Source organism: Anguilla rostrata, chromosome 2 (assembly GCF_018555375.3).
Source record: "Anguilla rostrata isolate EN2019 chromosome 2, ASM1855537v3, whole genome shotgun sequence".
NCBI lineage: Eukaryota > Metazoa > Chordata > Actinopteri > Anguilliformes > Anguillidae > Anguilla > Anguilla rostrata.
Window position 1 is genome coordinate 538,179 of NC_057934.1, and position 6,532 is coordinate 544,710.

Consider the following 6,532-nt stretch of genomic DNA (forward strand, 5'->3'; position numbering starts at 1 on the left):
CAGTCATGCTTTCAGAGTGAATATTAATGTACAAGCATACAAACATGCAGCCATAAGCACATTACCAGACAGTGTGTTTGTATGCACACATTCATATAGATGAACACGCAAACATGCATTCCCAACACAAACTACGCACACTCAGTTAAACACAAACACGATTATGCATTACAAACACAAAGGTGCATGTACACAAATGTAAACATGCACAGATACATATAGATACTGACATACTGTACACATGTTTCTTTGGTTTTAAAAATGCCCTTGGTTTGTTCACACACAAGCACAAACATTCACAAACGTGCGTACATGCTCCACACTCTACCCAGCACACACACACACACACACACACACACACACACACACACACACACACACACACACGCACACACACGCACACACACACACGCACACAGAAACACCGGCGCCAGTGCGTAATCTGCTCTGTACCCAGCACATTCCTGTTTGAGTAAGTCCTTTTTTCACATCTATAAACGCTAAGCCATCGGAGACAAATTGCTGAGCAAAATTAGTGCTACAGTGAGGGATGAAAGTGCACTGAGCAAGGCAAACAACCAGCCTATTACAACCACCACTTAACAACAAACACATCTATTATACGGGGAGCGCGGCACTGGAGCCTGGTGTTCACGCGGCACTGGAGCCTGGCCTTCCCCACGGCACTGCAGCCTGACCCCACGCATGCGCTGGCTCCCACGCCTGCAGCCTGCTTCCGGCACGCTGCTCCCAGCACTGCACCCTGGCTTCCACGCATGGGCGCTCCACGGCACTGCAGCCTGGCCTTCCCCACGGCACTGCAGCCTGGCCTTCCCCACGGCACTGGAGCCTGGCCTTCCCCACGGCACTGCAGCCTGGCTTCCCACGCACTGAGCGCCTTCCACGCACTGGAGCCTGGCCTTCCCCTGGCACGCCTGCTTCCCCACGGCACTGCAGCTGCTTCCCCATCACTGAGCCTGGTTCCTGCATGGCCTGGCTTCACAGTTGACAAAGCTGTGTTAAGCCGCAGTATAGGTGTGTTTCCAAACATGCCACCAGAGGATCCTGTGTCACGTCACATCATGGGCTTTCCGCAAGGAAGACGATGAAATATCCTGGGGTAACTGGTGCAGCCACGAGAGGATTCTTTTACTGGATAAGTGGCTACTGTTTCGCCTTCCGGGACTAGGAAATTCCTCGCGGTTATTTATTTTTCATTACTTTACGTCCTCCTTCATACCAACCTAGCCAAAATCACTGACTTGGTTCAATGAATCAAAAAAAACGAAAAGGTTTACAGTGACATTACATTGTTAAAATTTACCACCATGGCTTGACTGAGCTTCCAATTCAATTAATCGGGAGTGATAGCGGATCAATGGTATTGATCAGGGCTGCCGTTGATTTGTTTGGCCCGGCACTTGGCTCCCGCTATTTGCTTCTTTCAGCGTTTACTTCGGGAGGGTGTGGTGGTGCGGGTCTCTGGCAGATTAACTCAACGAGGGTGTGGTAATTACAAACTGACCGTCTTAATCTTGTCCAGATTCAACTGTAAGTGGTGTTGACAATTTATAACACACAAAAAAAGTTGTTTCAGGGCTGTAATTTACTTTGTCTGCTTTTTTTGTTGAGAGAGAATTTTCTTGTTCCCCTTATTTCGTAGTTAGCACATTAACACAGGTATTCTGTAAATGAATTATTGTTATTATTATTTTTTATTATTGTTATTGTTGTTGTTGTGGTCGTTCTTGTGGGCGCGTGTAGGTAGGGAAACGGTAATTTGTGCACCCATCAGTTTCAGATGGTGACGTTCGTTTCTTTTACATTACCTGTTTCAAGCGTGCATGTCGCTCTAGGATACAGTTTTCTCTGGATTTTCCTTTGTCTGCGATACCCTTTAGCATTTGCGTTTGGGAAGATGCACCAGGTCCAGTGCAGGCTTGCGCTGTGACGTCTCAGAAATAATGGCCAGAGGGTCTCACGTTCAGGGCTCATTTTGACCTTCGCAAAATGGATATTTTAGGTTCAAGGAGAAGTCAGAAACACAAAGGAGAATACGTCCAGGCAGCGCGTGCAGACCGAGAGAGGAACTCATCATAAAAAAGCCTTTTATTGGTGCAAACCGTCACCCCGCTGGAGAAGGCCAGGGGAGCCGGGCACTAAATCATCATTAAGACAGAAGCAGGAGCCACACTTAACATCACGCAGGAGCCACACTTAACATTGTGCGGGGGGGGCAGGGTGGGGGGGCGGGGGGGGGGTGCGGGCGCCGGACCCTGCGACGCGGGCTGGGCTTCGTCAAGGTGGTTCAGCCCATTAAATGTGTCTGAGGCGGGGAGCCGACCCTCACACACCCTCACACGCGCACACACACCCTCCCAACGTCCCCACAAAGCTCTGACCCTCACACACACCCTCCACACACCCTCCACCGCCGCCCCAGGCCTCACGGCCAGCTGCTTTACAGTCTCAGCCTCCACTCCTCCTTCAGTCTGTCCGTTCCTCCTTCACCTCCTTCAATCTGTCCGCTCCCCTCCGCTATTTACCGCTTTTAATTGTTCCTGACATTAATTTACCAGCATAAGAGCGCAGCTTCCTGCCTCAGAGTCGCAGTCTCCTTGAGTGCTTCTGATACCGGGATTGGTTTATTATTCCATATATCACCATGGCACCCATTAACACAACGTGTGACATGTTATGATGTCTACTGTCTTGCTCTATGTATAAGTCATTATTTAAGCGGGTGAGTCACCAGCAAAGCATGTGAGAGAACTAATTTAACACCTGTAAATTAAGTACAGTCACACTATATCACTATAAAATATGTATCCCCCATAATTACATACTAAACGGCCGAGTGTTTCTCTGCCAGTGTTTAACCCTGAATGGAACCCATAAGCTAACAATCTGCTCAACGGGCGTGTTGGGGATCGAAAGGGAATCAGAAGGTTTCACTCATTTAGGAGAGACAAGTGTGTGTTTGCACACTCCTTCCTGCTACACACAGCATGTCTTTGACTTATTTAAAAGGGATCTTTGCTTTAAACGGCTTCTTATGTTCCCACCGTTGATTGTTTATTGACACACAAGCAAATGGAAAATGCTTGAGAACGCTTCTAGATGGTTAAAATGTTCCCATACCTTCCAAGCTGTGGAAGTATTTACCAAAAAAAACAGTAATTTTACATCCAGTGTATTGACTGAAATGACTGTGGACGCGTGTGCGATAACTTTGATTGAATTGACCCGTGAGTCCCCCAGTTAGCGTTTTCCGTGATGGAGAGAAATTGGGCCGCCCCGGTCGGGGCAGAGGGCGCGGGGAATACAAGCAGGGAGAGGCGGCGCGTTATCAGCCATCGTTCCCGCTGACAGCCCGCGAGCACACCTGTGCCCCCGCCAGATTACACCGGGGACGCGTCTGTGAACGCGAGTGTCTGTGAACGCGCGCGTCTGTGAACGCCGCGCGCTGTGAACGCCGCACGCTGTGAACGCTGCACGCTGTGTTGGGATGAGCCTCTTCCCCCGTCACACACACGTTAATTCGAGGTTACAGCTGCGGCTCTTCTCCGCCCTGGCGGAGGAGCAGACCAGACTTGCCGCGCGGCTCACCCACATCACCGCTGTCCGGCGAGCCATGGGGTACGATCCCCAAATTAGAAAATCCTGCAGGAGACTTCCAGTGGCACTGCAGGAAAAGTCTGCTGTGAATCACATAAGAGTCTAATACATATGACAAACATACCTCTGCATTTCATGCATTAATTACTTTTAGCATATTACTTATTTTTCTGCACATTAGCAGAAGTATACATTCCATTCCATTCTTCTTGCAGTGTGAAAGAAGTGAAATGAAGACCTTTTACTTTTTATTAAAAAAGTAAACAGATTTTATTTAACATCTTAAAACATTCAGTGTATTCTGATTTGTTAAATTCTGTACTCTGGTTGTCTTCACTGATACTGTTAGCTGCATCAAGTAACATCGCAGCCACACATTCCACGAGGTTTGCATTATCACTGTAAACTTACAATGATAAAGTACAACTGCAACCTCCTGCAACTGCTGTCTGCCATTCCTGGGACAACAAGGAGATGAATCAGGCCCGTTTAATTATTAGAATAACGAAGCATGTGACACTGATTAGAGTAAATGCTGTTCTCCATCCATTTCAAGTGCCCATATCTGACTTTCGCAGGCACTGGAAAAGCTACTTAAGAAGCACACTCTCAAATTAAGCACGTAAAGATGAATGTGTGGCATTATGTGACGCTCCAACCAGCGTGCGAAGCATCATTGTGTGTTTCTTTGTAGTCATCATTTTAATTGGTTAACAGACTGCCAGTTTAACTGTGAGCTTGCAAAATGCACATAATCATAATCATTTTCAATGAGGCAGTGAGATTACAGAGAGCCTTGGAAAGCCAGATGGCGGATCCATGGAAGCACGAGTTCGGAATGGAGCACAGAACTTTATGAAAGCTCAGCAGCGCGGCGATACGAGCGTGAAGGAAGAGAGACGGAGCGTACGGATGTGATACTAACTCTCCTCAGATTCAGGGGTGTTATGATACTAACTCTCCTCAGATTCAGGGGTGTTGTGATACTAACTCTCCTCAGATTCAGGGGTGTTGTGATACTAACTCTCCTCAGATTCAGGGGTGTTGTGATACTAACTCTCCTCAGATTCAGGGGTGTTGTGATACTAACTCTCCTCAGATTCAGGGGTGTTGTGATACTAACTCTCCTCAGATTCAGGGGTATTGTGATACTAACTCTCCTCAGATTCAGGGGGAGACGAGATCACTCAAGGGCTTTAAAATGGAACTAAAATGTACTTTTGCATGTTTACAGTGTGTTACAGGGCAACAGCCGATGCTGGGTGGGGAACTTGGGTGGTAAATCCAGCTGATGCGGTTTTGCGGGTGCTAAAAGGTTTTGCAGATGCTGAACGTCTTGGTAAATCAGGCCCTTAGTGTGGTAGAGATGCACTGGAGTAGCACATGCATGGCGATGTACATTTTGAATGATCCACATGATAGTGTGAGATCTCCTGATTCGCTGGAGGATGCTACAGTGTTGGACTGGGTCCTCAGTCTCCACTGGGCATTTCAGATGAGTAAGGTTGTGGAAAAGGCATTGTTTAAATAAACAAAAAATGCTTTGCTCCTTATTGTGATATGTAAAGGCTTATTATACGCCATTACATGTAAGGAAACAGGAAAAGAGAATATGAAGACCCCTGAAGACAGCATGCACTTTTTGATATGTCACCAACCTTAGTTTATTAACAAGTTGAAAAATATTGCAATAAAAACTGTGTTTATTCTGTAAATACTGATCTGCTCATGCAGATCCCCGATAATTTACTAAACAAAATGTACAGTGCTATGACTGATAAATTTCACTCTGAATATTCAGTCTCTAATTGTGCGCAGGGTCTCCCATAGATGTGCACAGGGTCTCTGATTGGTCGGATATGGCCCAAACAATATGGCTGGTGTGTGGCACGCACTTATTTCTGCACTCACAAAGCCACTACTCAGGCCCTAAATAAAGGCTGAGATCCCTGCAGAAGCTGTGCTGTGCGCTGTGAGCCAACAGGGGGAGGACTGTCTGGGAGAGTAACTTCAGACGCCCCCGCACAGGGGACACAGACAAAACGGGGGGAAAAGGAGAAAGAGTTTTCCACACTTCATTCTTTTTTTTCTTTCCAGACTTCTTTTCATACTCCAATACTCGCACTGCGGGACCCCATGAATTATTCTGCTGCTAAAAAGAAACAAAATGGTAATCAGGTGTCCTTCCCCACAGACAGCCCTGGCAGGCGAGGCACTCAAACTCAACACATCTGCGCTCTATTGCCCCTTTCCAGTGCTCTATTGCCCCCCTTTCCAGCGCTCTATTGCCCCCCTTTACTTTTCATAATTTTCAAGTGGACAATAAAACAAAAAGTTTTACAGGAAGCACATGATGCAGGCACAGTAATGTTTTTAGGGGAGGCCTTTCAAAAAGTAAACGTACTATTAGGATCTTTTTTCACATAGTTGGACTCAAAGGGTGTAATCCCTGCTTTTTGAAATGGCTGTGCCAGATTCGTCTAAATGACTGACATCTCATAGGACGAGCAAACTCTCCAGTTTGGTGCATAAGGTGAGTCAGAGTGAGTCATAGAACAGGAGTGGCTCGTTGGTCTAGGGGTATGATTCTCGCTTTGGGTGCGAGAGGTCCCGGGTTCAAATCCCGGACGAGCCCTTGGCATAATCTTTGCAAGTGTCAAGTCTGTCTACCAGTTTCTTTGGTCTTCACTCTGAAAAATGTCACACTTAGAGATCACAGTGCAAGATCCCTGAAAAGTATAGCGGTGATTCAACACACCGTGTTTGGAGGTCCCCCCTTTTCCCTAATGTGCAGGCTCTGGCTCCAGCCTGCACAACATGGCGATACGAAAACTGAACTGCCATGGCTTCAAAACACTTTGAGAAAGCCCAAGGAAGGTCAGTGGATGACGTCATAATCACTGTCCATTTGTTT

The 6,532-nt window shown here is 47.0% G+C and overlaps 1 non-coding gene across 1 annotated transcript; it reads left to right on the top strand.

Annotated features, from left to right (window-relative positions):
* Positions 1-6,181: 6,181 nt before the first annotated feature.
* On the top strand, positions 6,182-6,253 carry trnap-ugg (transfer RNA proline (anticodon UGG)). The gene has a single exon. It is a non-coding gene; the product is annotated as a tRNA-Pro (tRNA).
* The last annotated feature ends 279 nt before the right edge of the window (positions 6,254-6,532 follow it).